The 7320-nt window shown below is 37.4% G+C and overlaps 1 pseudogene; it reads right to left on the bottom strand.

The window, feature by feature from the left end:
- Positions 1–2658: 2658 nt before the first annotated feature.
- LOC114086863 (polyadenylate-binding protein 4 pseudogene) lies at positions 2659–6229 on the bottom strand (annotated as a pseudogene).
- Between the last annotated feature and the right edge of the window lie 1091 nt (positions 6230–7320).

Raw genomic sequence — 7320 nt, 5'->3', positions numbered from 1 at the left:
AAATTCAAATTCAAAATTTAGAATAAGTTCAAAACTACAGTTAGGAAGAATTTCAACATAACAGCAGCAGAACATTTAATTAAATATGGGGCCCTTCTGAATGTGGGGCCCCATATGACTATACAGGCTGCACTCCCAAGAAGCTAACCCTGACTCTACACTTAGCATTTTGTCTGTTCATTCATCTATTTTGCAAAAACATTTGTTTCCAAAACAGAAACAAATGTCTCTGCAGCTAAGTAAATTCACAGTTAAAACACATCATTGTTGTCTGCTTATCTTCTACCCAAGAACAAAGTAGGTGGCTTAATAAATGGCTTCCTTGTGCCAACAATTCTTGGGGATCATTTTATTACACACCTCAGTCTTGTTTCAAAATAGTGGCTTCAGTAACAAAGAACAAAGATAGAACCAGGTTTCATGCCTGTGAGAGCAGCAGTGGACTCCTCAGCATTCTCTCCATCAGCATTTCTAACAACGTATCTCATCTGTTTTGGTAAGTGTCTGTCTGCAAAAATGGTATTCTACATATTATACTTTCTCTCTCTCTCTCTTGCTCTCGCTCTCTCTCTCTCTCTCTCTCTCTCTCTCTCTCTATATATATATATATATATATATATATATATACACACACAAAAAGCACTTTGTTTACAGGTCTTGTTTTCCTGCTTTTTCATCTGGGAATATTTCCTTTTTCATTGCTATATAACATCTACAATACAATGCACACATTTTAAGTTCACATCTCAATGAATTTTTACTTAAATGAACATCTGGTAGACATCACCCACATCATATATGGCTTCACAAATCTTCCTTAGGACCAAATGCTCATCTCCTCACTACATGGTAATTAGTATTATGACCTCTATCACTATAATTTTGCCTATTTTTTACTTCAGTACAACTATTTGAACCCACATAGTTTCTGTGGTCAATAAAATATTTTAAAAATGTTCAACTTTACTATAAAGGAAATAAAAATTGAATAAGCAATTGAATTACTACTTACATCTACTCAAAGGAGAAAAGTTTTAATTATGAATATATTTCAAGTGTTGGCAAATATATGTAGCAATGAAAACTGTCCTAGAACATAGAAAATATGACCATCTTGGAAAACATATGCCATTATGATGACATGAAGTTGAACATGGGCATACACCATGCAACCCAACATTTTCAATTACAGGTTTGCACCTGAGAGAAATTCCTGCACGTGTTCACGAGAAGGCATTTGCATCATTGTTTTAGAGTACATTTTTACAGAGATTTTTTTCTTAATTGAGAAACTTAAGACTTGGATACTGCTGCATGACATGCCACTGAATCAGTCAGGGTCAGTCCAGGTGAATTGGGCTGACTACTAAATACCATACCAACACAGAAAATACCTTTTTTGGGGGGTGCAGTGACAGCTCCTCAGCCTCAGCTCCCAAAAGGGAGGCAAAAAAAAGGTAGGCAAGAGAGCGAGCATGCCCTGAACCCCGTTTTTTATTGGGGAGGGCTGTTCAATAGAACATTTCATTCATGTAAGGCAGAGGGGTAATATTACAAGAAAACAAGGAGTCAGGTTTTGAAGGGTGGAGTCATGCTTGCTGATGTCTTGGTCAGCAGTTTGACTACATCTTGGAAAGTCATGCCCATCTCAGGTGCAGTGTGGGGATCATAGGCAGAGTGAGCGAAAAGGACACATATGTTGCACAGTCCAGTCAGAGCAGCAATGTCAGTCCAGTCCCCTCATACGCTCAAATGCACATAGCTCACACACACAGCCCATGGCTGGCTTGAGACAGGGTACATCAAATTAACCCGATTTCTGGCAGTTGAGGTGAAGGGGACCATATCCCACAATAGGAAAAAAAAAACACCCTAACACTGTCTGGGCTATAGCAGAACCCGAAGAATATATTCTTATAATTGAAAAACTCTAGGCCTTTCATAACTGACCTTTTCATACAAAATGACCCAATAGGTTTACAACTTGTTGTTCTTGATATTGAGGTTTATAGGACAAGCTAGGAAGTCTTCAAATCTTGAACTGATTTCCACCAGGGGTTATTAGGCTTTTGAACTAGTTTTTCCTTGTCTAAGAGGTAGCACCAGTAATGGTGCCCACTTTCTGGGCAGCTTCTTTCTTGGCATGATGAGCCTATGGAACCACCATAGTTTTTTACCTTAGAGCAAAGAGTCTAGAAGGACTCCAGCACATGTAGCACCTCAGGGGCTCTGGTTACTGCACATGGACTGCAGGTTGGGGTGCCTGCAGAAGCTTCATGGAAGGTTGAGGGCTGCAGATGCTGGAGGCATACTTGTATGGTGCCACAGCCAGAGGAGCATCAACAATGACAGCACAAGGTGCAAGGTTTGGCTCAGCTCCAGACTGACAGCTGTCAGCCCTTGCTGGGCAGCCCCAGCCCCACTGAAGTCCATAGCAAAGCAGTCCATGCACTCAGACCCAGTTGGAGCCAGATGGTGAAGAGTTGGACAAGGTCCAGATTGGTGTATAGCATTTGGCATTCCTTGGAAGCCTTGAGGTCTCCCACCTTGCTGCCAGTGTGAATTAGGCCTTATCTGTGCTAACTGGTTAGGTGTATAATATGGAGGTCTTCCCTTAGCCTGAGGAACTGTTGGCTCAAATTAGCTACCAGCTGCAGGCTAGAACTGATTTAAGATAGCATTGGCAAGGAGTGCTCTCATTCCAGCCACCCCTGCATATACTGGTTGGTCAGATGAGCCTTTCTCTTTTCCTCCCCCAGAGCCCATAATGCATTCATTCATTTCAGTAACTGCTTTGGTTGCCTCTTCAGGAGATAAGAAGTAGACAAAGCCAAACACTTTGCTTCCTCCATCCTCCAGCATTACCTTAGCACTGGTGATTGATCCAAAAGGAGAAGACTTTTTCCTTAATTTCTCATCATCAATGGTGTCATCCAAGTTCTCAAGGTAGATTCATCCCCTAGTATCCACTAGTTCTCTTCTGTTTCAGCACCTCAATTCCATTTTAATTCAGCCTGCCATTCTACTTTCTTCTGTGCACAGCCTACAGATGTGGCTTTCCCACTGATTTCTTTTCCATTCATGTCTTCCACTGCTTCATTGGCATGCTTGTGTTTTTCATAACTCACAAAGCCAAAGCCTTTGGATTTCCTACTGGGATCCCTCATCACCTTGACACTCAGGTTCTTACCAAACTGGCTGAATATCTCTTTCAGACTCTCATTATCTAACTCTTCCCCAAAGTTTTTGATGTAAACATAAGTGAATTCCTTAGCTTTGGCTCCAAGCTCACCTTCCCATTCTTTGTGAGACTTGAATTTGCACACAGACAACTTTGAGGTCATTGAGGAGCATACCATTCATCCTCTCTATGGCCTTGTCACAGTCTCTTGGGTCTTGAAGTGGACAAAGGCATAACCCTTAAAGCTCTTTTCATTATATTTTACCTTGCAGGACAGAATGTTCCCAAAGCAGAAAAAGTATTATAAAGTGTCTTGTTATCTATAGATTTGAACAGGTTCTTGATGAAGACACTTCCCACACCAGATTTTGTCAAAGAGGGATCCCGCTGACACCACACAATACAGATTGACTTTCCCTTAATCACATCAAAGTTTATGTTGTCCAAGCCCACTTAGCATTGGCTGGCTGCTAGAAATGGATGTAGGCAATTAACAGCACTTTCTGAAAATAATTACTAAATCATGGAAATAACCCAACTGTCTATCAAATGCTTTCCCCCCTTACATAGATAAATTGTAGAGCATTCATATTATGTAATAGGACACACGGTGATAAACTACTGTATTCATAACTGTGAAAACATATCAGAAATTGATATCGAACAAAAATGGAAGGTACTAAAGAATATATATGGCATAACTCTTATCAATATGATATTTTAAAATGAACAAATTATGCAATGTATTGTTTAGGAACATATATGTGGTAAAGCTATCAGGAAAGCAAAGTCATGATAAACATGAAATTTGGGTTTGCTCTGTTGTGAAAAAATGAAGCTGATATAGGAAGTGACACACAGAAAACTTTGAAAGATTTTTAAAGTTTATTTTGTAAGCTCAGAGAGGTTTGAGTATTAATCTTGTTCCCATTCCTTAAAAAGTAATTATCATTACAGATGTAGAATTACAAAACAATGTTTTTTAACTACAAACTGCCCATTGAATCAATGGGAACTATGTGAACATATGTGAACATACAGATATTATCAACTATGCTAGAGAAAGGATTAAATATAGATAAATGGAATTAACATGTAAGATCTTAGCATTATTTTCAGATAATAAAAATATGCATTAATTTAAGACTTTGAGAAGTAATAAGTACGTCAGACTATATTTTTAAATTCTAATTGCATACTTTTTACAATAGACATATAAAAACTAAAGATACAGATAAGTTTAAAATGAAAAATGAATAAACAAACTTAGAACAGGTATACTCTAGATGAAAGAAAACTAGTTATATATTTAGCATGTATAATGTTTATTACGTACAGTCATTCACTGCATGTTTTGCTACAGATACTAACATGCACTACATGTTTTGTTACGTGTTACTAACATTTTGGTCAACAGCAGACCATATGTACAATGGTAGTATCTTAAAATTACGCCACCTAGTGATATTTTAGCAATCCTAGTTTGCACACTATAGAATGTTGTCACAATGATGAAATCACCTAATGGCACATTCGTTAGAATATATCCCCATTGTTAAGTGATGAATGCCTTTATATATTTAATGTGATTAATAATAATATATTAATAAAAATAAGGGTTAAGAATAACTTCATAGTGCTAATATTCAACTTCTGAACAAGATGTCAAATATTAAATTTATATGCATTTAATAAGAGTTTGAAATTTATAAATCAAAAATTCACAGAGCCACAAGGAGATATAGAAAACATTTACAATTACTGAATCTCACTCACAAATTGTTGTAAAAGGCAGGCAAAACTATCAATAAAGATATAGAAGCTTAGGGTTGGGGCTGTAGCTCAGTGGTAGAGCACTTGCCTAGAATGCGTGAGGCACTGGGTTCAATCCTCAGCACCACATAAAAATGAATAAAGGTATTGATTGTGTCCATCTACAACTAAAAAAACTTTTTAAAAAATATTCAAACAATGTCTTAAAAAATACAGAAGTTTTAAGGATGCAGTTAACATACTTGACCTAATAGGCATATGTAGTACATGACAATCAATAAACATAATCTACATACCTTCTTTCTAAGCAAAGAACATTCACAAAATTATATCTTCCCAAAAGGTCTAGTTTTCCATTCATTTCAAGAGGGTTTAGCTTTACCTCAAGGAGGATGGCTATAGCTGCTCCTGTAAAATTTTGTCTGATAATTCTATCATCTGAATCATATTGGAGTTTTATCATCTAAATCATATTGCTGAATTTTTCCCTTGAGAATTCATTATATTTTTGTATGTTAAGTAACTTTACATTATATCCTGGATAATTTAAACATTATTTGGGTACCATTAAAGTTGTTAACTTTTTAATGTTAACTTTTTAAAAATTTGTTTGTTTTCATAAAGTTCTGGTTCATTTTGTATGCAATGCTGATTTAGTAGCAAGTCTTTTTCATCATTTTCCTGATTTTTCTATCCAAATATTCAGGGGTTTAGTTGCCTGCACCATCACCACATACATAAGTTCTTCACTGTAGATTTCAAACTGTTTACAGTTCAGTTCTGCAACTAGCACTGACCTTTCAAGGGCTGGAGGAAAAAAAGAGAAGAGAGGAAATAAGAATCCTCCCTGCCACCTCACTGGCACAGACACCCGTTTTTCTCAGCCTCTGCTTAGAATGAGGGATTCTCTTAGAGTTTTTAGTATCTACTGACTCAGCCCAGTTGGATCAAAAATAGAAAAGAAAGAAAGGGAAGAAAGGAAGAAGGGAGGGAGGGAGGAAACTCATCTGCAACATACTAGTCATTCTTCAAATTTTGGTTTTCTTCCCTAATTTGCTTGTTATTTACAATAAATGCTGTTTATAGTTATTACAATAATGCTGTTCATAGTTTCTTTAATATTTTGCCCAGAGTTTCTGTGATAGAGATAAGTGTAGTGGGCTCCTTCGTCATGGCTGGCACTTCTGTCTGACGTAGGATCTGAAATGATGCTTTCCTCCTGCGGAAACGCCACACTCCAAGAACAATGTGGAAAATATTACTTGTTGGAGTCATTTGAACTGATGGAAATACTTAGATTTAATGCATCCCTAAAACTCAAGAGGACTAATGGAATACACAATGGAATGGTTTTAAAGAAGAATTTTCTCTTCCTTCCTTGGCTTCTCAGAGAGCAGGTCTGCAGGTGAGAGTTAGTGAGCTGAAGAGCCGGCTGATAACAGAAACAGGGTTCCAAAAGTTACCCCTTCTTCACAAGGCCACTTATTCAAACAGGACTTCACTGTTATGTAATCATATAGATGTTTCCTAAGCTTCTAGAATCTATAAATATGTACATTGTTGAGGAGAGGAGTTTTGGTTGGACTTGGTACATGCAAACTATTTCTGCATAAGCCATGGGACAATGAGAGTTCAATGGTTTATGTGGCCTCCACTACTTCTTTTTTGTAATTTTTACCTAATAAATTCTACTTTAGATCTGTACACCTGGCATAACTGGATTGTGCTTGTGATCTATTTAATGCAGAGAGAAAGATAATAATCTTTTCATCTTCTATAAAGAGCCTAAATACTTTCCTCTTCAAACATTATTTCTAACATTTTTATTTCTGACTTTATAGATAGCATGTTGATGTTAAGTTCTTTCTGTTATTGAACTACCATGCTTGGAACTACAGATAATTTAATTCTTTCTTGAATTAATCTAATGAAAATCTTTACTCATTATCAGAGAATATACCCACATTTTTCTAGAAATATTCAACTCCAGGGATAGGCTATTATTGTCCTGTCACACAACTAAGTCATTCAGGCTCACTCCAGGTGAACTGGGCTGACATGAAATAATCACCCCAAGACAGAGAAAATACCTTTTTCTTGGGATTCTTTAGTGATGGCCCCTCTCCTCTAGCTCCCACAAGGGAGGCAAACAAAAAAGAGGAAAAGGATGTTCTGAAGCCCCTTTTTATTGAGGGGAACACACTCGAGAATGTTCCACCCCAATGAGGGGGGTCAGGTTTCAGGGGGTTGAATCTAGCTTCTTGATGTCTTATGGTCAGTAGATTGACTAACATCTTGGAAGGCCACGCCCATCTCAGGTACTATGTGGGATCAAAAGGCAGAGCGAGCGAAAAGGACACATGGGT

The sequence above is a fragment of the Marmota flaviventris genome, chromosome 6 (genome assembly GCF_047511675.1).
Source record: "Marmota flaviventris isolate mMarFla1 chromosome 6, mMarFla1.hap1, whole genome shotgun sequence".
NCBI lineage: Eukaryota > Metazoa > Chordata > Mammalia > Rodentia > Sciuridae > Marmota > Marmota flaviventris.
This window is presented reverse-complemented; position numbering and strand designations above follow the sequence as displayed.